Genomic DNA, 23363 nt, shown 5'->3' with positions numbered 1-23363 from the left:
GTGGAATTCAAATAAGATGTCACAAATATATCATGCAACTCTATCTCTAGTTGCTTCACTTCATGTTTCAGGTAAACTGTTTTCTTCGAATCACCCTCTACTGACATGAGAAGCCTTAAGAACAGCAAACCATAAGGACAGGGGTAGGAATCTGAAGATGGTTCAAAAGTGAATTTTCTAAAGCCAGTTTTGAAGAGCTTTAAAGAAAATAACAGGCAGTCACCTTACACTGTTAGTTTACATTTGATGTGATTTTAAGGCAGAAGGGTTTAGAGTACTTGACATCTTTAAATCTCTTCTAGCACTTATTATTTTATTTATTTCATTAATGAATATATAGCCTGCCTTGTTCCAAAAGTACTTGCAGTTGCTTAGAAAACTCCAAATGGTAAAATAAAATTTTAAATTAGGGAAACCAGGGAATAGACAAAATGAGGCTCATATATTATGAAAAAGTCAGAGAGTAAGAACTCAGAAACTATATGTACATTTCTGCAAAGGAATTAAAGGTGGACCATAAATTCAGTTCCAAATCCTCTATCAGACAAACTGAAGTGAGAAATATGATCAGTTATATTATCATCATGAGTAAGATAAAAAACATATCAGCTATCACAGAGAAACACACATTTTCCTACACTGAAGTCCACACAAAATTCTCCCACAGTTCCTCTTACAGGGAAGACTGAGGAACTTTAGAAACATCATCCTCAGTAATATCACTACATCACAACAGAGCTGTTTTTCTTACTGTGGCTGCCCTACCATGTTCGCAGGAAATTCACGCCAAAGCACAATATCATAAGCGTGGTTTCAAAGGATTGCCAAAACCACACGATCTATGCACACAGTTTCTGTTTGTCTCATTTTATCCAGGGGTAAATTTGAATGCTATTTAGCACACTAGATGAACTAAAATCCTTCAGGCAATCTTTTTGAATATCACTTTTCAAAAACCAAGTTGTGATAAGGGTTATAGTCTCTGACAATAGCCTGGAGTATAGGGATTGTATATGGATGATCCTGATTGACAGTTTGTCCAATCCTGTTCCAAAATCTCTTCTATCGGAAAATACAAGATACTAGTCTGAATCATTTTCCAGCCCAACTCCAGTGATAAGTATACAAAGGCAATATCTTCAGTTAAGGCTAATATTATTTTAGGAAATAATTCTGGTTGTGCTACAGATACATTGTAATGCAGTACATGTAACACTAGAATTTTAACTCCTCAAAAGTGGGGATCTTTGTTCATTTTCTTTAATGCTATCTTCTCAGTGACTAGAAATAGCATTGGGCATATAGTTGATACTCAACAAGAATATTTTTTGTTGTAAGTATTCGCTAGAAAAACGATAATAATAAAACTCCTAAGAATCTGTGGTGATTAATAATTGAACTACATTTTTTATTCACAAAGCCTATATTTACATTTAATAAATAGTAGTATGTGACATCTTTACTGTCTACAGATAATGCTTTATGAATATTTGGACTCAAGCATGCCTTATGCTAACTTGAATGTAACCCAGGGACCCATGATCCATAGCTGGTAAGCACTGGATAAGAGTGTTCTCTATTATCAGAGGATTTCCCACCAAAGCTGTAGAAAAATGATGTGGTTAAAACCAGTGTGAGTGGGTTACAACCTCCGCAGACCTATATCTCAATCATGGTTCCACCATTTTCTAGCTGAATGGCCTTAGGAAATGCAATTTGCTTCTCTGGAGTCTCTGAAAAGAGTATAATTATATATGCATCAACCAAGTGTTGTGTGGAAAAAAGAATTGCTATATGTAAAGAGTTTCACACATAATAAGAGTTATTTGGTAAAGTGTTCCTGTCTTTCCAACAGATGTTAGATGGATATCAAAATTTAATTCATAAGACCGCTCTTGTTTCCTTATCAGAAATTCATTTCATTAGCATCTTTTGCTGTTCTCTACAGCAAGAGGATCTAAAACCAGAACATTTGAAATCACTGTCTGATTTGCCAGGGGATTTTGTATGGACTCTGACTCTTATGGCATTAAGATTCAGACTCCAAGTAAATTTAATCTCTGGATTTCTCTTACAGTGTTCATGAAACTCCTCCTATAATCAATGCTCTGAACTTAAAGGTATAAAACAAAGGAAAAATTAATAAAAGATAAAAGATTTTCTATAGTTCTCACATTTTTCCATAAATGTTATACACTTAGTGACCTACTTCCATACCAGACCAGAAGGACAAATAGTATCCTTGACGTTTCCTAGTAAAATACTGACAATCAACATGACACTAACAAATGAGCATTGCCATAGATTTTTACCTAATATTTTGTTTAGGGTCACCCAAAAGAAAATCTAAGTTATCAGTGACCCATTAGTGTATCTGTATAACAGGGATTACAAGGATCTCTTTCATCTTTTCCTTTTCTTGCAGCACCAGACAATAGTCTTTTTATTGTGGTTATTACCGACATTAATGCAAATATTTCTGACAAGTGGAAAATCTCCTTGTAATTAAATTTCTGTTGAACCTTAATGTTCTGTTTTTCCCTAAAGAAAGTCCCTGTTTAACAGATTTCAAGCTGTGATAATAATATTTTCTTCCTATGTTATCAACATTCGTTTTTTTTTTTTTTTTTATTGGTGTTCAATTTACTAACATACAGAATAATACCCAGTGCCCGTCACCCATTCACTCCCACCCCCCGCCCTCCTCCCCTTCTACCACCCCTAGTTCGTTTCCCAGAGTTAGCAGTCTTTACGTTCTGTCTCCCTTTCTGATATTTCCCACACATTTCTTCTCCCTTCCCTTATATTCCCTTTCACTATTATTTATATTCCCCAAATGAATGAGAACATATAATGTTTGTCCTTCTCCGACTGACTTACTTCACTCAGCATAATACCCTCCAGTTCCATCCACGTTGAAGCAAATGGTGGGTATTTGTCATTTCTAATAGCTGAGTAATATTCCATTGTATACATAAACCACATCTTCTTTATCCATTCATCTTTCGTTGGACACCGAGGCTCCTTCCACAGTTTGGCTATAGTGGCCATTGCTGCTAGAAACATCGGGGTGCAGGTGTCCCGGCGTTTCACTGCATTTGTATCTTTGGGGTAAATCCCCAACAGTGCAATTGCTGGGTCGTAGGGCAGGTATATTTTTAACTGTTTGAGGAACCTCCACACAGTTTTCCAGAGTGGCTGCACCAGTTCACATTCCCACCAACAGTGTAAGAGGGTTCCCTTTTCTCCGCATCCTCTCCAACATTGGTTGTTTCCTGCCTTGTTAATTTTCCCCATTCTCACTGGTGTGAGGTGGTATCTCATTGTAGTTTTGATTTGTATTTCCCTGATGGCAAGTGATGCAGAGCATTTTCTCATATGCATGTTGGCCATGTCTATGTCTTCCTCTGTGAGATTTCTGTTCATGTCTTTTGCCCATTTCATGATTGGATTGTTTGTTTCTTTGGTGTTGAGTTTAATAAGTTCTTTATAGATCTTGGAAACTAGCCCTTTATCTGATATGTCATTTGCAAATATCTTCTCCCATTCTGTAGGTTGTCTTTGAGTTTTGTTGACTGTATCCTTTGCTGTGCAAAAGCTTCTTATCTTGATGAAGTCCCAATAGTTCATTTTTGCTTTTGTTTCTTTTGCCTTTGTGGATGTATCTTGCAAGAAGTTACTATGGCCGAGTTCAAAAAGGGTGTTGCCTGTGTTCTTCTCTAGGATTTTGATGGAATCTTGTCTCACATTTAGATCTTTCATCCATTTTGAGTTTATCTTTGTGTATGGTGAAAGAGAGTGGTCTAGTTTCATTCTTCTGCATGTGGATGTCCAATTTTCCCAGCACCATTTATTGAAGAGACTGTCTTTCTTCCAATGGATAGTCTTTCCTCCTTTATCGAATATTAGTTGCCCATAAAGTTCAGGGTCCACTTCTGGATTCTCTATTCTGTTCCACTGATCTATGTGTCTGTTTTTGTGCCAGTACCACACTGTCTTGATGACCACAGCTTTGTAGTACAACCTGAAATCTGGCATTGTGATGCCCCCAGATATGGTTTTCTTTTTTAAAATTCCCCTGGCTATTCGGGGTCTTTTCTGATTCCACACAAATCTTAAAATAATTTGTTCTAACTCTCTGAAGAAAGTCCATGGTATTTTGATAGGGATTGCATTAAACGTGTATATTGCCCTGGGTAACATTGACATTTTCACAATATTAATTCTGCCAATCCATGAGCATGGAATATTTTTCCATCTCTTTGTGTCTTCCTCAATTTCTTTCAGAAGTGTTCTATAGTTTTTCGGGTATAGATCCTTTACATCTTTGGTGAGGTTTATTCCTAGGTATCTTATGCTTTTGGGTGCAATTGTAAATGGGATTGACTCCTTAATTTCTCTTTCTTCAGTCTCATTGTTAGTGTATAGAAATGCCACTGACTTCTGGGCATTGATTTTGTATCCTGCCACGCTACCGAATTGCTGTATGAGTTCTAGCAATCTTGGGGTGGAGACTTTTGGGTTTTCTATGTAGAGTATCATGTCATCGGCGAAGAGAGAGAGTTTGACTTCTTCTTTGCCAATTTGAATGCCTTTAATGTCTTTTTGTTGTCTGATTGCTGAGGCTAGGACTTCCAGTACTATGTTGAATAGCAGTGGTGAGAGTGGACATCCCTGTCTTGTTCCTGATCTTAGGGGAAAGGCTCCCAGTGCTTCCCCATTGAGAATGATATTTGCTGTGGGCTTTTCATAGATGGCTTTTAAGATGTCGAGGAATGTTCCCTCTATCCCTACACTCTGAAGAGTTTTAATCAGGAATGGATGCTGTATTTTGTCAAATGCTTTCTCTGCATCCAATGAGAGGATCATATGGTTCTTGGTTTTTCTCTTGCTGATATGATGAATCACATTGATTGTTTTACGGGTGTTGAACCAGCCTTGTGTCCCAGGGATAAATCCTACTTGGTCATGGTGAATAATTTTCTTAATGTACTGTTGGATCCTATTGGCCAGTATCTTGTTGAGAATTTTTGCATCCATGTTCATCAGGGATATTGGTCTGTAATTCTCCTTTTTGGCGGGGTCTTTGTCTGGCTTTGGAATTAAGGTGATGCTGGCTTCATAGAACGAATTTGGAAGTACTCCATCTCTTTCTATCTTTCTAAACAGCTTTAGGAGAATAGGTATGATTTCTTCTTTAAACGTTTGATAAAATTCTCCTGGGAAGCCATCTGGCCCTGGACTCTTGTGTCTTGGGAGGTTTTTGATGACTGCTTCAATTTCCTCCCTGGTTATTGGCCTGTTCAGGTTTTCTATTTCTTCCTGTTCCAGTTTTGGTAGTTTGTGGCTTTCCAGGAATGCGTCCATTTCTTCTAGATTGCCTAATTTATTGGCGTATAGCTGTTCATAATATGTTTTTAAAATCGTTTGTATTTCCTTGGTGTTGGTAGTGATCTCTCCTTTCTCATTCATGATTTTATTAATTTGAGTCTTCTCTCTCTTCTTTTTAATAAGGCTGGCTAATGGTTTATCTATCTTATTAATTCTTTCAAAGAACCAACTCCTGGTTCTGTTGATCTGTTCCACAGTTCTTCTGGTCTCGATTTCGTTGAGTTCTGCTCGAATCTTTATTAACTCCCTTCTTCTCTTGGGTGTAGGATCTATTTGCTGTTTTTTCTCTAGCTCCTTTATGTGTAAGGTTAGCTTTTGTATTTGAGTTCTTTCCAGTTTTTGAATGGATGCTTGTATTGCGATGTATTTCCCCCTTAGGACTGCTTTTGCTGCATCCCAAAGATTTTGAACGGTTGTATCTTCATTCTCATTAGTTTCCATGAATCTTTTTAATTCTTCCTTAATTTCCTGGTTGACCCTTTTATCTTTTAGCAGGATGGTCCTTAACCTCCATGTGTTTGAGGTCCTTCCAAACTTCTTGTTGTGATTTAGTTCTAATTTCAAGGCATTATGGTCCGAGAATATGCAGGGGACAATCCCAATCTTTTGGTATCGGTTCAGACCCGATTTGTGACCCAATATGTGGTCTATTCTGGAGAAAGTTCCATGTGCGCTTGAGAAGAATGTGTATTCAGTTGAGTTTGGATGTAAAGTTCTGTAGATATCTGTGAAATCCATCTGGTCCAGTGTATCATTTAAAGCTCTCGTTTCTTTGGAGATGTTGTGCTTAGAAGACCTATCGAGTATAGAAAGAGCTAGATTGAAGTCACCAAGTATAAGTGTATTATTATCTAAGTATTTCTTCACTTTGGTTAATAATTGATTTATATATTTGGCAGCTCCCACATTCGGAGCATATATATTGAGGATTGTTAAGTCCTCTTGTTGAATAGATCCTTTAAGTATGATATAGTGTCCCTCTTCATCTCTCACTACAGTCTTTGGGGTAAATTTTAGTTTATCTGATATAAGGATGGCTACCCCTGCTTTCTTTTGAGGACCATTCGAATGGTAAATGGTTCTCCAACCTTTTATTTTCAGGCTGTAGGTGTCCTTCTGTCTAAAATGAGTCTCTTGTAGACAGCAAATAGATGGGTCCTGCTTTTTTATCCAGTCTGAAACCCTGCGCCTTTTGATGGGGTCATTAAGCCCGTTCACATTCAGAGTTACTATTGAGAGATATGAGTTTAGTGTCATCATGATATCTATTCAGTCTTTGTTTTTGTGGACTGTTCCACTGAACTTCTTCTTAAAGGGGAATTTTAAGAGTCCCCCTTAAAATTTCTTGCAGAGCTGGTTTGGAGGTCACATATTCTTTTAGTTGCTGCCTGTCTTGGAAGCTCTTTATCTCTCCTTCCATTTTGAATGAGAGCCTTGCTGGATAAAGTATTCTTGGTTGCATGTTCTTCTCCTTTAGGACCCTGAATATATCCTGCCAGCCCTTTCTGGCCTGCCAGGTCTCTGTGGAGAGGTCTGCTGTTACCCTAATGCTCCTCCCCATAAAAGTCAGGGATTTCTTGTCTCTTGCTGCTTTAAGGATCTTCTCCTTATCTTTGGAATTTGCAAGCTTCACAATTAAATGTCGAGGTGTTGAACGGTTTTTATTGATTTTAGGGGGGGATCTCTCTATTTCCTGGATCTGAATGCCTGTTTCCCTTCCCAGATTAGGAAAGTTTTCAGCTAGAATTTGTTCAAATACATATTCTGGCCCTCTGTCCCTTTCGGCGCCCTCGGGAACCCCAATTAAACGTAGGTTTTTCTTCCTCAGGCTGTCGTTTATTTCCCTTAATCTATCTTCATGGTCTTTTAATTGTTTGTCTCTTTTTTCCTCAGTTTCCCTCTTTGCTATCAACTTGTCTTCTATGTCACTCACGCGTTCTTCCACCTCGTTAACCCTCGTCGTTAGGACTTCTAGTTTGGATTGCATCTCATTCAATTGATTTTTAATTTCTGCCTGATTAGCTCTAAATTCTGCAGTCATGAAGTCTCTTGAGTCCTTTATACTTTTTTCTAGAGCCACCAGTAGCTGTATAATAGTGCTTCTGAATTGGCTTTCTGACATTGAATTGTAATCCAGATTTTGTAACTCTGTGGGAGAGAGGACTGTTTCTGATTCTTTCTTTTGAGGTGAGGTTTTCCTTCTAGTCATTTTGCTCAGTGCAGAGTGGCCAAAAGCAAGTTGTATTGGGAAAAAGAGAAAAAGAGAGGAGAGAAAGAAGGAAAGAAAAGAGAAAGAGAAAAAAAAAGGGAAGAAAAAGAAAAAAACAAAAACGAAAAAAAAAAAAAGAAGAAAAAGAGAAAGAAAAAGAAAGGAGAAAAAAAAGGGGATGGGGGAAGGAAACAAATCAAAAAGCAAAACAAAACAAAAACAAAAACAAAAACTAACAAACAAAAAAAGAACCACCGGGGAGTATCTTCTGATTCTGTGTTCTTTAAGTCCCTTGGCTTCTCCTGGAAGTTGTCCGTCTAGCTGGTCTTCTGGGGGAGGGGCCTGCTGTGCAGATTTTCAGGTGTTAGCAGTTGGCGGAGCTGCTGTGCCCCTTCCTGGTGCAGGGCTCAGTGGGGGTTGTTTGCCCCGTGAGGCCGCAGGAGGAACAGCCCCAGTGGCGGGGCAGCTCTGGAAACCTGGATTCAGCTCCGGCAGGAACTCCGTCTGCAGGGCCTGGAGGCTCCGGGCGGGGCCGCTGATCTGCTCAGCTGGGGCAGGAGCGTCCTCGCTGTCCTGGGCCCTCCCGGCCTCTGCCTGTCCCGGGGAGGCCGGATCCTGGGCTGTGTCCCGGCGCCCTGTGCTCCGGGGCCTGCGCTGGTGGATTCGCGCTCCCGGGCCGCGCAGCCCCCTCCGCGGAGCCGCCGCCCGAGCCCCTCCGAGCTGCTCCTGGAACCGCGCAGCCCCCTCCGCACGGAGCCTCCTCCTCTGCCCGAGCCCCTCCGAGCTGCTCCCGTGGCCGCGCAGCCCCCTCCGCGGAGCCGCCGCCCGAGCCCCCCGAGCTGCTCCGGGTCCCGCCGTGCGCGCTGCAGCCCTTAGGGAGCTTGGCGCACTCTCCTAGGCGCGCAGTTGCTGTTACTGTCCCCGGGAGCCCTCGGGCCTCCCCGCCCTCCTGGGTCCTGCTCCACCTCCCCGCGAGCCCCTTTCCGCCCGGGAAGGTCGGTGCAGCTCCTGCGTCCTCCGGGACGGGGCTCTCCTGTCCTGGGGACACTCCCCCGGCCTCAGCCCGGCTCCTCGCGGGGCCCCTCCCCCTTGGAGGCCTTTGTTTCTTTACTTCTTTTTCCCCGTCTTCCTACCTTGATAGAAGCGCGAACTCTTCTCACTGTAGCATTCCAGCTGGTCTCTCTTTAAATCTCAGGCCGAATTCATAGATTTTCAGGATAATTTGAAGGTTTTCTAGGTAGTTTGGTGGAGACGGGTGATTTGGAGACCCTGCTCTTCCGCCATCTTGCTCCTCCCCCCTCTGTTATCAACATTCGTAATCTATTTTCTTTCTTGGATAGCACTCAAAATAGCTGTAAGATTTAAGAAAACTAGAAAAGGTACTTTTTTCAAAGTTTGGGTGAATTGTTCTTGAATATCAATGTAGAGTTTTGGTAGAATGAAGAACAATAGCAAACATAATGTAATAACTTTGAGCTGGAAATTAGTCTCAGCAAATGTTATAGTCTAGAAACTGCTGACTTTTCAGAGGTGGATGGGGAAGGAAGGGGAGAGGAGAAATTTAAAAAATGGAATTTATATGTGCTTTGAGATCTATATAGCCTTTGTTATTTAAGTTATAACTTTTGAATATGATACATATAAATTCTGAAAATAATCTCATTGAACTCACTTCTGTGTTTTTGTTTTGACTGTTTTACTTAAACAAGAATAGCCTTAGTTTAAATTTGAAGTAGCTAATTAACACATTTGTGGAAATAAAACATAAGCTCCCCCCAGATAACCACATTTGAGCCAACTATGTATGGTAAATTCCTTCATAAATAAGTTCATGACAGATAAAAGTCAGCTTTTTACTTTTTTTCTTTTTTAATTTTATGATAGTCACAGAGAGAGAGAGAGAGAGAGGCAGAGACACAGGCAGAGGGAGAAGCAGGCTCCATGCACCGGGAGCCCGATGTGGGATTCGGTCCCGGGTCTCCAGGATCGCGCCCTGGGCCAAAGGCAGGCGCCAAACCGCTGTGCCACCCAGGGATCCCCAAAAGTCAGCTTTTTAAATCCTGATATTTCATATTCTAACACATCTATTTTGAGCCTTTTGTACTTTTGTTTGTTTTGTTTTGTTTTGAAAATAGATCCTTTCAAATAAAACCAGTTTTCTTCAATTCCAGCCGAATAACTGATGTCATAAAAAAAAAAAAAATAGGTTACAGTCTGTAAAACATTTATGGAAAAAATTCTGTTGTGTCCTCTGTCCCAATCAATACTTATAAAACATCGATGTGATAATAAAAACTGTTGCCAAAACAACTAAAGCCATAGAAGTTTTGTAAACTTTAGTCTTATCTAGTGTCACTAACCGAACCAAATTTGGCAAGTACTCACACCAACAGGGATGTCTGGTCTCAGACAAAGCTGGGTGGGGAAATGACATTCATTGAGTTCAGGTAAGGAGAAAAATTTAGATATCAAGATTTGTGTTTAACAAATGAAAAGAATGGCCCCAGAGAAGTTAAATGACTTTATCAAAGTGTTAAGCTATTTTGTAATTATACAAGAACAACAATTTAATGAAGGTTATTAACTTCTAGTCCAATAGTCTTTATCCCATACTGTTCTTCAATAGACATCTCTTGCTAGAACATTTTTTTTCTCCTTTTTATGTTCTTTTAAGTAGGCTCCATGCCCAATCTGGGGCTTGAACTCATGACCCTGAGATCAAGAGTCATATGCTCTACTGACCGAGCCAATCAGGTGCCCCTAGAACATTTTTATTCATAGTTGTTTTACAGTTATGTGAATGGAGAATCCAAACTGCCCAGATGGAAATCAAGTTTTATTTTGTTTTTTAAGTACTGGCAATTCTTTCTTCTGCTGCATCTGCAAAACTAAATCACAGTCCCTGCAGAGATAAGCTATCAACTCACTGTGGACGTCAGGAAAATGTATCTGTAGAACATTTGATGAAAGAAGGATTTATAGTTTATCACAAGCCACTTAAATGGCCAAGTGGTAGGATAGTTCAGAGACTTCTGGTTTTCATTAATAGATAAACTTATAAAACTTGCTCCCATTTCAAAGATGAACTGACTATTTGTAATCCTTAAACAAATAAAAATAGCCAGGAAAGAGACTCAGAGGGTCAACAGACTTCAAATGGACCTGCTTGGGTTATTAGCACTTTCACCAACAGATGTGCCCTTCAATGAAGACAGAAAATTTAAGTTCCTGTTAAAGGCACCTTTAAAGTTGAAACAAGAAGCCACACCGTCTTGATCACAAATATTCAGCAAATTTTGCTACCACAATGATTAATAATGGACTTATCAAAGAAATATTTCCATGTACTAACTGCTAATATTTCACTCTGCTAGTTCTCATTCTAGGCTCTTGGTGATCCTCTTTGAAAGCAACACTTTTTTAAATTCCCAATCTGCTAATGCCATCAGAAAGAGAATGTGCCCTCCTAAAGGAAAACTTCATGTGTCCCCAACCAGTTGCATCCAATCAGAAAGCCCAACTCCTAACTTATCAAAACTGAATGATGATCTCCAGCTAAAGTCTTGTTTCTGGTACCATATACCCGTTCCCGGGAATTTTCAAGAACTAATTCCCAGGAGAAAGAAATCATATTCAGCAGTATTCAGCATCCCCTAGTCCTGTGAGGAATTAACGTTCTCTGAAATCCTTTCTCCCTTACCCCTCCTACACGCACACATTCCTTGGTAGGTAGCGTTTAGCGAACTGGAAAAAGATGAGGGACAACTTTTAATGGCAGAAAATTAATCTCTCAGTTGCAGAATTAACCAAGAAATGTGTGGGCCTTCTACAGTATGGCTTTACACCAAATGCATGACAATTACTTGTTTCCTAAGTAGTTTGTTTTGTTTTGCAAGAATGTGAAGCTCAAGGTTGCTAATTACAGTCCATACCACCTACAATGTAACATCCTGGCTACTTAAGTAAGGTTTGGGACTTCCTTCTTCTCATCAGTAAAACAGGGATAAAAATAGTACCCACTTTTATAAGGTTATCATGTAAGCACAGATGAGATTGTATATATTTACTGCTTAGCATACTGCTCAGTAAACATTAGCATTCTCACTGGATACCTTTATTTTTTCTAAAAAAAAATTTAAACGATATTCCAAATACTGTATTTGGGGGCACATTTACAAATCAGACCCAAGAAAAGAAATGCTCCATGGCTCTCTACATCATGCTTCCTATAATGCATGTTATTTATGTGGCCAAAGTTATAAACACTCTTAGAGTATATGTTCCTGATATTAAATATGCAGTTATGTGGACAAAGCTTGCCACAGAATGGGTATCTAAAAATATATAATGTAACTAAAGGAAATATAAGGGCATGGAGGAAAAAAGGTTAATATATGAAAAGAATGCTTTAAGTCCACTGAACTTTTCAAAAGTAGGACATGGGTTCAGCTCAGTGTTCTAGCAGCCAATGCAAATAAGGTAATGTTATGAAATGAACCACCAAGTTTAAATGGTAGAAACACGGTAGATACTGAGGATAGGAAAAGTGATTTTTTTTTTAGCCAAACACTAGTGATTACTATAATTCTACTAATACATTCAATCCTAATGATAAACTATAAAACTGTCTAAGGACAGCAACAAATAATATAACAGGAATTTATCCGTGGATGAATGAGACGATATTTAGGAAAAGAAACTATCCTGTGGAATTTGAAAAAGCAACATATTATTTCTCAGCACTGTTGACTAGCATATATTTAAATCTAATATTAAAATTATTATATAGCACCATAGTATTTTGATTGCTATGTCTCTCTATTCCTTATAACTGATGTCTAATATGCAACTCATATGCATTTAATCAGTACATTGAGGTAAGGTTTCTAACATTTTTGTAAATTCTGGTTTTAGTCTAGGCATACCACATTATATCATGTTCTTCCAAAGCACTCTCTAAAACAGCAATTTCTGAGAAGTGAATGATTTAGGGATTTCCTTAGAGGAAATCTATTCTTAAATTTTCATCTCTGTCTCTATCTCACTCCAGCTTCGAATTAAAACTGGATTCTTAAATCTAGAATTTACTCTGCTGATGTATAAATGTAGAAGGTACTACTAAAATCCTTAGGAATCTTATTGGCTTTACAATATCAAACAATATGGTTATATTATAACAACATGATAACGTAACCTTGAACATATCTTCTGTATAATATTATACGCAAAAAAGAACTAAGCTAAAAAAGTAAATTATGTATATCCTGAGTGTTACTATTGTAGATAAGTATATCAATAAAACAAGCTATAAATATTTTTCTCTGTAGTTGAAGTCGAGAAATAGAAAAGTAATTTTCCATCATTTTAAATCTAAATTCACATGAGAAATTGTCAATATCTGTGAGTTACTGCATCTAAATTCTCTGTTACCTTAAATAGAATATAACATTGGAGATGTTTACTGAGAATTCATCTTTTCATCACGTAGCTCTTTCTTTAATGCTTGTTTAGGTTTTGACCAATCAGGATAACTTAAGAACATCTCAAAATAGAGATACTGTTCCTTGATCTTTTACTGCCCAAACTCTTCTTTTATTTACTTATTTTGAGTGAGGGGTTTGGAGAAAAGGACTAATCATTGCTAATGAATTTGGTGCTGGTGAAAAATGCCAGATGGGCAGTCAAGAGACTGAAGTTCTTTTATTCACAGGCTACAGCAGAGCATTTTCCCTGTTAAACATTGCTTTCAGATGCAACTTGGAGTACAAAGTTATCTGGCATTCCCAGACCTGTACAATCTCTTCCTCATTAATCAGCATTTTCACATTTCATCAAGTATCATTTCTGATAGGCATATTCCGGCTACACAGAAATCACCATTTCTCATTACTCATTTCTCAGACAGCTTTGCAAAAATAGGGATTTTACATTAGCATTGGCTATTGGCAGGAAGGTTATATAGTGCTGAACGAAAATTAATTTAGGGAAAACACAAAAATATATATGATGATCTGTTTTATTCCTTCAGTTATCTAATTTAGAACAGATTTATGCCAAACTAGTAGATGGTTTTGTATGTACTGAGTCAATCTGCCCAACATAGAGCATTCCTGATTTAAAAAAATAGAAAATTCATATTGGCTTATAATGGTATTCCCAATTATTATGCCAAGAGAAATGTCCAATTAGAGTGAAATGTCAATGGACATGCCACAATTAATTTTCTATAACTGAAAAAAAAATTTTCTATAACTGTTATTTCTTCAGAATAAACATTTTAATTGTGTCTACAAAGTACTAGTTTCAAAGCCTGAAAGATATGTTTTTATTTTTTTAAAAAACTAAAACCCTCAAGGACTTAGATAACTTGCCTGAGGTTATCCAGATAATAGACAGAAAGAATCATAATAAACTTGAATCTGTATAAACATGAAGTCTACGCCATACTATTTCTCTGTTCTCAATCTGTATCTCTAGACCAGATCTCTAGTCTCATGTGTCCAACTATCTTTGGGATACTTTTCAATTTACTGTATGTCGAAAATTGAATTTAATATTCACTCACTAATCAGCTCCCATTCTATAATTTGTACCAGTTACAAATATTTTTGGAGTCACATTTTTTTTTTATCATTGACAACACTAGTATTCAAGCATTCAATTTTCCGTTTTTTCTACAAAATTCTTTTTGGTTTGTTTCTTTTTTTAAGATTTTATTTATTAATGAGAGACCCACACAGAGAGAGAGGCAAAGACACAGGCAGAGGGAGAAGCAGGCTCCATGCAGGCAGCCCAACATGGGACTAGATCCCGGGACTCCAGGATCATGCCCTGGGCTGAAGGCGGCGCTAAACTGCTGAGCCACCCGGGCTGCCCTTCTTTTTGGTTTATAGCAATAATAGCAATAATCTTATAGCAATAATATTTCAAGAAAATATTTAAATTACACTCCTCTTTAAACACCACGATGTCAAAATACATATGGCAATCAAGACTAGGAGTGCATACTCTAAAATAAAAATTCTTGTATTTGAGTAGAACAATTAAAAGTGATATTTCTCCTTTTCTCAGAATAATATTTAATATTATACCTTTGCAAAAACAAAAAATACCAAGTAGTGTATTCTCTTTCTATTGCCTCTACCCCTATGCTACTACCTCTTCAGGCCCTTGTCATTCAAGTTTGCTACATACTCTGTTCCCCGTCCAACAAGCCATTGCACAAAACTTTATGCACTTGATCTTCTTTAAACAAATATTTTTAAGACTAGATCCTATCTAAAAAATGTCAGCAATTGTTCCAGGCATAAAACATTGCTGGAAAACAAAGACTCTCCATAACCTTGGCTTACCTTCTGTTTCCAGCAGCATCACTCCTGTAGAGTACTTCTCTCCTGCTAGCTATCACAAGTTTCTTACTCCCATTCTTTCTTTATGTCTGAAAAGCTGTTGCCACCTTTAAGTAATCTTTCTCTGAGCATTAGTTAACATGCCAAGTCCTTTGTAAGTCCTTCTCCAAGCCTTACTTTCTGCTTCATACATATCTTAAGAATAAAGTTTATACCACATATTTAAATACTGGTTTACTCAATGCTGTCTTGTATTATTCCCTTTATATTTTTTTGCATGTTTTCTTGAGACCAGGAAATGGGTCTTATTGCCCTTCTCTTGAACATTCAAGAGCATCCAAGAGCATTCAATTTAAAAAGAAAAGCATTCAGTAAATAGGAAAAGATTAATAAAGTCTGATTTGTGGACTGAGAATAAATGCTGCCTTCTATAGCAGAAATTTATTTTAAACACAAAAAAAGTGACTTTTCAAAGATTTCATTAATTTTCTTTCTTTTTTTTTTTTAATTTTTATTTATTTATGATAGTCACAGAGAGAGAGAGAGAGAGGCAGAGACACAGGCAGAGGGAGAAGCAGGCTCCATGCACCGGGAGCCCGACGTGGGATTCGATCCCGGGTCTCCAGGATCGCGCCCTGGGCCAAAGGCAGGCGCCAAACCACTGCGCCACCCAGGGATCCCAATTTTCTTTCAATTCAAATATCAGCACATTAGAAAATTTAAAAGAAAAGCAAGATTGAATAAAGTGTGAGTTATTAACCTTACTAGGTTAGGTTCTGGATTTGGGAACATTACAGTAATTTCCTATCCAGACAACTTCCATGGTTAAAATATATATATTTTTATATAAATATATACTTATATATTTTAAATTCTGCATCTTTATAAAATGAAACCTAAGTAATTTAACTGGTGTTTGAATGTTGATTAAAATAAATTTAAAATCCTATTATTAAATTTTGCCAGAATAATGGACTCTTAGAGACCCTATGTTACCACTTTAAGTAATTTTTAAAAATATTCACTGCATAATAAAAGCAAATACTGTTCTTATGTATTTAATGCTACTAACTTTATGACAAACTACTGACATTAAGATTTTTAAAAATTTATTGCCAAATATAGGCACTTCTTATATACCTAGCAAGGTTTGCAAAACTAAAAGAAAAGGAAATGAGCATATGAAAACACACAAAAAAAATGAAAAATGAGCCAAAACAAATCTAAGTTTTCACAAATGTTATAAAAAGCATCAAAACCTTATAACTTATTACCCAAATCTCTATTCTGGACTACAAAAATTTTAATAAAGTAATGTATAAAGTAATTAAATAAAAGAGATAAAATGCCTAACATCTATACAAGCAGATAGTTCAACTCTAACTCTATCATTAATAGGTATGTACCTTGGACAAGTTCATTAATATCACTGAACTTCCAGTTCCTTCATCTGAAAAAAAAAAAAAAAGAAAGAATTCTTATCTGTTAGCATGATGGGAATTAAATGTGGAGGTATATGTGAAGTCTCTAGAAAAGTGAATTGATGCACATGAATCACTGATATTTTTATTGTCTTTACCAGATCAATGAGATTGTAAAACGATCAACGATATAGAACTGGAGTTGACTTTTACTGCTTCAGACTCCCTGTTAGATATTTTTACACACTTTCCTGAACTCATTGTTTAGCTTTGTATGTTTATACTGTACATACAAGAAATATGGGTATCATTTCTAAGTGGCAAGAACATAGCCTCTGTTCCCAGGTTATTCTTCACGTGCCTAAGTACACTCCTTGCTTTTTAGTATGGCTTCCTCACCTCACTACATCCTTACCAGGCTCTGGGTTCCTAAGTCCTCAGTGTTTAATTCTCTGGGGTCTTCAGACTTTGCATTTGTTTTCTCTCCAGTATGATAAATGCATCTCCTGGCAGCCCCACTTGGGTCCATTAGAGTTGGAACCCCACTTGACCATTATCCATACAATGTTGCCAGGTTTTATTATCTATACAGCAATTTACCACTTTTTAAGGGACCAACTCAATATAATTTAGAGCTCTTTTTCTCTCTCATCTTCCATGGCAGAGCTATAGGGATTAACAGGCAAAAGAAGAATTATCAGATTCTGTAGATATGTAGGAAGGTGAACATATTATTCATCTCCTAGACATACATTCATTCTCCTCTCTGTTATAGAAAAATCAATAGTCACTTTGGTATAAGAAACATTGCTTTAATGACAAAAAATCAACAAAAGAACCTAAACTATATCACAGTGAACATTAGATTCACCCAGGGAGAGTTATAAAGTGCTTCTGCTTGATCCTAGCCCAAAACAGTTAAATAAGAATCATTTGGGAGCCAGTGTCCTGAAAGAAGGTGAACATGTGCATATCTGCTTACTGAAGCTTTCATGCATTCTTACTGACATGGCCACCAACCTGGCTTCCATCTGAGCAGACTAAGGTTTCAGGTTCTTGGTATCTGAACAGACTTAACAGTTCCTGGGCAATGCCATTATGAATGTGTGTTTTCCGGGCTCTGAGAGAACTCCTTGGCAGTGGCTGTGGCAGATGCTAGGGACAACAGGTAATATAAAACTCTGCAAGTTTGATCGACTTTTATTTTAAGACAAAGTGAGTCAAGAAAATGCATTTTGGAAGATTAGTTTAATCCTGTTTTGTTCTTTGTGATAATAAAACCTTATCTTAGAATTGCTGTGAAACTGTTGTGAGTCCCTTTGACTATTTTGAAATTTCAGTAAAGTAGAAAACGAAACCATTTATTTACCAGAGTGATAAAACATGCATGCTTCACATGCAGTCTCTATACAGTTTTTCTTTAAATAGCCTAATGGGTTCTTTAGGTGCAGTTTAAGGAACTGATACCAATTCAAGTTACTTGAGCTGTGTTTATGTTAAGACTTAGTTTCCTTTCTTAAGTACTTTAAACATAGTAGGTTCAGTGGTGCTCAGTGCATCCAGACACTCAATAAATGCTTTTTGTTGATGATAGTGATGAAGTTGATTTTAACTTGGGTGTTCCTTCTCTTTACTTAACACCGAATGTCCTACTAAAGATCAGATCACAGGTTGTCTTATCAGTTTTATTTTTTTTCTCAAAATTACAGAATGTAGTTGTTATATAAGTCTATTTCTTCTTCATCTTCATTTTTTTCAATGTCAAATTTTTAAAAGTGGGGGGTGCATTTTCTTAATCTAAACCAAAATCTTCTATCAGTAAGATAGGTAATACACTCTTTTAGGCTCTATGCCTTGTTTTTCTTTTCCTCACTCCCCTGATCTTACTAAATAGCTGCTCTTCTGTTAGAAGCAGTGTTCCCACAGGTAGTGCTATGAAGGGGGGTTTGAGAGTCAGAGGTCGAAGGACTTGCTTTCATGTATGTAGCTCTAACTGTAACCCAATGCATCCCTTTCCCCTGAGCAAAGCATTTGTCTTCTCAGCATGAATTGTCCACATGCAGAGCAGAGTAGGACCCTGCATAAAATGCTGGAAGAACCACATTTGGAGAGTCAAAACTCACACTTGAGATTTAATTGTATTACAACTGATGAGAAAACAAATATTGAACCATGCCAATACGTCATTATATTTTGAAAATTTGAAAATACTACTTAAGTTCCAAAGAATAGATCTCAAAGATCTTACTTGACTACAGATTGCATGCAACAATGAGTTATGCACAGCTAGCTGTTGCAGTGGCTTCCCTATAAAACAAAGAATAGCCAAAAACACTACACAGACCCCTTCCAATCAAAGAGCCTGAGCTTTAAAAGTTAACTTTACTGCCTGATTCTGAAGTTTTCATTTTCCTTGCCAGACAGGTTCAAAAAGAATGTCTGTTTTCATTTCATCAAGCTTAATCCATACATAACATCCTTTCCCACTATTTACTAGACTACAGCTATCAAATGAAGATATGATGTCTGTGTTTGGGTTAGTTACTTTAAATTCTAATGACCATGATGTAATCACTGTAATCAAGAAAAGCTTGTCTGTCTTTAGATTTAGGTCCTTTGCCATTGGCCTGGCACACTTTTGAGCCTTTTCATTAAGCTAACCACAATTTTGCCTAATTTGTAATTATCAGCGAGCCTGCTTTACACAGTCTTGTGGCCCCAAATTAAAGTTTGTTCCATTGGTTTGTTGTGATGGTTGTCGTCCTGGCAAAACACTTTACAAATATTTGGATAAGAAAACCTTATCAGCAGTACATTTTTTACTATACTGATATGTTTGTGCAATTTTGTGTTTTTTTCAAATTATGCATTTTTTACAATTATAACTCAAGATTCTCCTTTGCCCTAGTAAATGTTTAGAGAAACTTGGACATTTAGAGAGTAGTTAAAAAAAAAAAGATGAAAACTGTAATGAGTATATACATGAATGTAAGATGTTTGTCTTAAAATCTGTGTTTTTTAAATAAGTTTTCATAAATAAAATGGAAATCATACACATTTTCCTAGTATGTAGAAAGTTTAGCTATTATAAAGAAAACCCCATGATGTCCCTATTCTAGGCACCAACTTTCCAAAATTATAAGATTATTCTTTTGCTTGTTCACTAAAAAAGGAAACATAAGATCTTCTTTCTCCTTTTTCCAGAGAAAAATACTTGCTAATGAATTTGGAAATCAAGGGCCATTAAATGATTTTGGTAAATTAACTACACGAGTTGATAAAATTTTGCTACTCAAATCCACTTAAAGCTCATTTAATCAGAGATACCCTAGAAAACATTACCGCTTAGCTACTTTCCTGGCATGGCCTTAAGTCAATGAAAATCTGAACTTAGATGCCCCCATACTTATTTTGCACATGTAGCATAGATTTTTTTTCATTCTATTTGTTTGTTTGTTTATTTATTTATTTACTTATTTATTTATGTCTTCTAGGTTGCAAGGTGAGTAGACCAAATGGAGAAGGAGAGAATGATTTAGTTGCTAAATAACAGACTGGCAAAGACCAGGGATTTTTCAACTAAGGTCTGATAGGCTTCCAGTAGTGTCCTGGGAATGTGATAGAGAGAGGGAGTATTCTTGAACTCCCATGTACCTTTTTTTTTCCCACTTCTTTTAAACTGAAAGCTGTGAGGCTATTTAAATAAGAAAATGAATTATTTTTCTTCCCAGTATGTAAATAAGACTGTGGAAGGACTTTAAACTTACCAGTATCCTGTGATGCCTTTACTCCCCTGCCTCAACAATGCCAGAATAGAGATGGGTGGTCATCACTGACCCCCACAGGACACCATCCAGCAAAATTAAGTAATTAATCTACATTAATTAATCATTAGGTTGGTTGAAATAAATGGATTGCCATGTATATTTTTAAACAATAACCTCTTGGTAAATGCTGTTTCATTTTCCCCAATTAAAGTAAATCATGAAAGCCAACAGAAAGAAAGAGACAGCAGCATTAATTCAGCTTATTTAAACTAAACTCTCTTTAGAACTTGTTTTATACTGGTTTTAATTAAGTAATACTTTAAATACCTGACGTGAATGTCATCAATAGAACTAATTTCAGAAGGGCAACAGTGACATAGGCCCAGGAATAGAAGGGGAACCACAATTTTCCTAGGTGGGAATGGTGAAAACCAAAATAAAATATAACCCAATATGATAGATATAATAGGGTGTTTAGGTTAATAGGTGTGGTACATGTCTATTATAAAAAGTTGTTGTTGAAGCCATGCTTGTTAACCTTTAACCCTAGAGCCTTATTTAGCAGTTAACTTGCTTACCAGCAGGATATCTTTGTGATTTCTTAAGTAGGACTAAGCATAAAGTAGTAAGTCCTGACAGTGTGACAGGAAAGATAGAAAACAATTTCTCATGTTTCCTAGAACATATTTTTTGTGGCAACAAGTTCTTCCAGGAGAATTCTGGTAAACTGAGAAAAAAAATCATGTTTTTAATTTATACTAAGTGACAAGAAAACAACTATATCTGTTTCAACATTATCAAGTTGGAAAATGCAAAATTTTGAAGAACCATAGGCAAAGAAATTCAAAGAACCATGAAATTTAAGTGCATGCTTTTAATCTTTATTAACTTCTAGTAAATGTTCATCTTGTGTTTTTATGTGTGTATACATGCATGAAATTGAGGTGTAAATTGATATAAATTGCATTTGTGCTTAGATTTTGTTTTCAACTTAAATGAATAAATTTTTTAAATTGACATTTCAGTGATACCCTTGAAAGAAATGGAGCGATTCTTCTCTGACACAAAACCAAGATTCTGATTCTCTGACCTAAGGAGACACAGACGATGTGGGTAACTCGTACAGATTTCTGTGGCGCCACGGGTTATACTTCTTCATCATATCTTCTCTCTTATTCTACTGATCTGTTATTTAATGCCCCATATGTTTAATTTAATTTGTATGTGTTTTTATGTGTTTTACTCCCCCAGATACTGTTATCTCCTTATGGGAATGGATCCCAGCAGCATCCAACACAATGCCTTGTGTATAGTGGCATCTTAAGGAAATATCTGTGGTCTTGGTTTGACTTAACTCTTACATTCTAAGGGTTTTGTGAGGCTATGAAGAAACTAAGAGCGTATGCATGTGTCATTTGCCGGGAAAGGACCTCGAACATCATGAGGAAAGTAATCAGGCAAATACAAGTGAAGAAATCATAGCTGTGTTTGAAGAGGAGGACATTTAGAAGATAATGAAAGGTGAGGCAGAAAATATGGGTTCAGTGGCCATTGTGGGGGCTGAGGTATAGGATTAAAGCACATATTTAGAAATGCAAAAGAGAAAATCATACCACAAATTCCAAAAATTTACCTGTGTTAGCTAAGTTTGATGGGGAACTACAGGAGTCAAAACTAAGTGAAGCCACGTTCCCTTCATCCCAAATGTACCAAACTCCTTTTGCAAATCCCGTTTCTCCAGTTTCTTCTCAAGGCAACTTTTAAACATGCAAGGCTTGTACATTGCAGGTCTGATATAAATATGCCATGAACTTTTTCTGATACCAAGAACATGGATTCTGAGGCTTTTAGACATATTGAACGACTTATCTTTTCACTCCAACTAATTTCTACTCTCTGAATCTAGAAGGCACTCAAAACACAAAATGATTTAATACAAATGATGTAATGCCATGTATATATTTTAGGCTTTTCCTTGCCAAAGTTCCACTTAAAAAAAAAAAAAAGAAGAAAGAAAGAAAAAGAAATTATTCTCAGAAGACACTGCACGCGATGAAAGCTATTTATATCCCTCCACCACTCCCCCTTTGCTCAAAATGAAAACCTCCTCTTAAAAGCTTGTCAACAAATGTCTCAGAGTGGTACAGTAAAGAATCCTTGTTTTTAATGTGTCACAGTTAATAACAATGCTTGCATTTATTGCCTCCATAAAGAACAAATAGTCTCTGATTATGTAAACAAAATCAACATTTGAAGCCTCGGTGTATTTATGTTGTCTTAGGAATATACTAGCAAACCAAGATTATGTGTTGAAGGAGTTGAAGTTACTGTAGTTAATTCAAGTCCATTCACCTACAGATTTTGATTAGGTGGAAAAATTAATGTATAATCTTTACTAATTTAAGGACATGGATATACCTTCACAATGGTACGTGAAATTAATTTTATTCTTAAAGGAAACAAAGAAAACATACATGATTCCTCTCAATATTAATCCCCCCAAATTAACAAACTTATTGAAATGAAAACTGTGATATTACAAAGAATTGTAACTAATGAATGAACATAAAAATAGCAAACAGCAACGTTTAAGACATTTGCTGTTCTTATTTTAGAAGATGACTGCACAAAGCCAGCCTAAAGAGGGGGATAAGATTTCACATTTTATTGGCGTTTAGGGAAACTTTATACTCTGTCTCTGGAAAATCAGAAAGGGAAGTGGTTATAAGGAATCCACATAATAATGTATGGGAAAGCCAACTAGAATTTACAAGGGAGGGGACTCTGCTGGTGAATCAAAGAGCTGCCAAGTCACATGTTGCACAATTTATTAATCGTGGGCTGTTCCACCAGCCAGCAGTTTCTCCATTTTCTCCTCATTTATGACTCTATTCCCACTAAGCCAGTAAATTATTTTTGGTGCAAAATATGTGTTATGAGTGAAAACACAACACAGGACAAAATGAGAAGAAAGTAAACATTTGGCAGCTTTCAAAAGCAGGTGGAGTAGGTCCAGGCTGTACATTGTCTACATTTTGAGATTTTGATTTTGGCTGGAGAATGGTATTTTGTTGTTAAATGCTGCACAAATCTCAGTTTGGTCTTCAAGGAACAAGGACTCAGCATCGTTTTGAAGTCCAATTACTGGGGATTCGCTGGCACGAAGAAATGGTATGTGCCCTTGACCCTGTTCCCGTTTCCCACTGTGATTGTGAGTAAAAGAGGT

General features: G+C 37.0%; 1 long non-coding RNA gene across 1 annotated transcript; it reads left to right on the top strand.

The window, feature by feature from the left end:
• On the top strand, nt 1-23363 carry LOC112670864 (uncharacterized). Its single transcript, XR_003143252.3, has 4 exons — nt 1-71; nt 21163-21246; nt 21389-21658; nt 23234-23363. It is a non-coding gene; the product is annotated as an uncharacterized LOC112670864 (long non-coding RNA).

This window comes from Canis lupus, chromosome 14 (genome assembly GCF_003254725.2).
Source record: "Canis lupus dingo isolate Sandy chromosome 14, ASM325472v2, whole genome shotgun sequence".
Lineage (NCBI taxonomy): Eukaryota > Metazoa > Chordata > Mammalia > Carnivora > Canidae > Canis > Canis lupus.
The sequence above is the reverse complement of the archived record's forward strand: the minus strand, read 5'-3'. Positions and strand labels throughout refer to the sequence as shown.